The following is a 795-nucleotide window of genomic DNA, read 5'->3' as shown; positions in this document are numbered from 1 at the left end:
GGAGAAAGTGACCCATTTGAAAAAAATGGGTCGTGTTTGAGTCGGGTCAGTTTCGGGTTTAACTTGAATCTGACCCATCAATTTCGGATTTAACTCGAATCCAACCCATGATCAGATTTTGCACAGTTATATATGTGGGCGAAAAATTGATTAAAAAAATTTATATTCAGTTGAAAAATAAATATACATATTATATTAAATTTTTTACCAATTATCATTGTCACAAATTTGATGATTCGGTTAAAAATCATTATTTTTAAATAAATTATGCTAATCTTATATGATTAGTCTTTGGCATCAAACTTTTAAATAATAATATATATTTTCTCCTATTATGAGCATCAAAATTATAAAATAATTGCGAACTAATATCAGAGTAAGGGTGTCAATAAATAACCCAACCCAAAACATACCCATGAAATCTTGGTTTAGGTTAACATTTTTAATAAAAAGGGTCGGATTCAGGTGAGGATTTTTGACCCGTTTAATTGGTGAGTTGATTTTTTTTCCCTTAAATTCTTTTACTTTTAGTATTCATTTATTATGTTTAATTAATTAATCTAAATTATATAGTTAACATGTGATAAAAAAATTTTAAAGAAAAAAAGGTTACAACTTCTATTTGATTATTTAATTATGGAGAAATGTGTGAAAATTATATAAATAAAAATACAAAGAATAATGAAATATGTAAAGAAGGGAAGATATTGGAGTAATCACATCATTGTGTCTAAATAATACACCTAAAAACCAAAAAGGATTCTTTAATCATTACCTAAGAATGAATTAATATTG

The sequence above is a fragment of the Dendrobium catenatum genome, unplaced genomic scaffold, assembly GCF_001605985.2.
Source record: "Dendrobium catenatum unplaced genomic scaffold, ASM160598v2 fragScaff_scaffold_1105, whole genome shotgun sequence".
NCBI lineage: Eukaryota > Viridiplantae > Streptophyta > Magnoliopsida > Asparagales > Orchidaceae > Dendrobium > Dendrobium catenatum.
The sequence above is the reverse complement of the archived record's forward strand: the minus strand, read 5'-3'. Positions refer to the sequence as shown.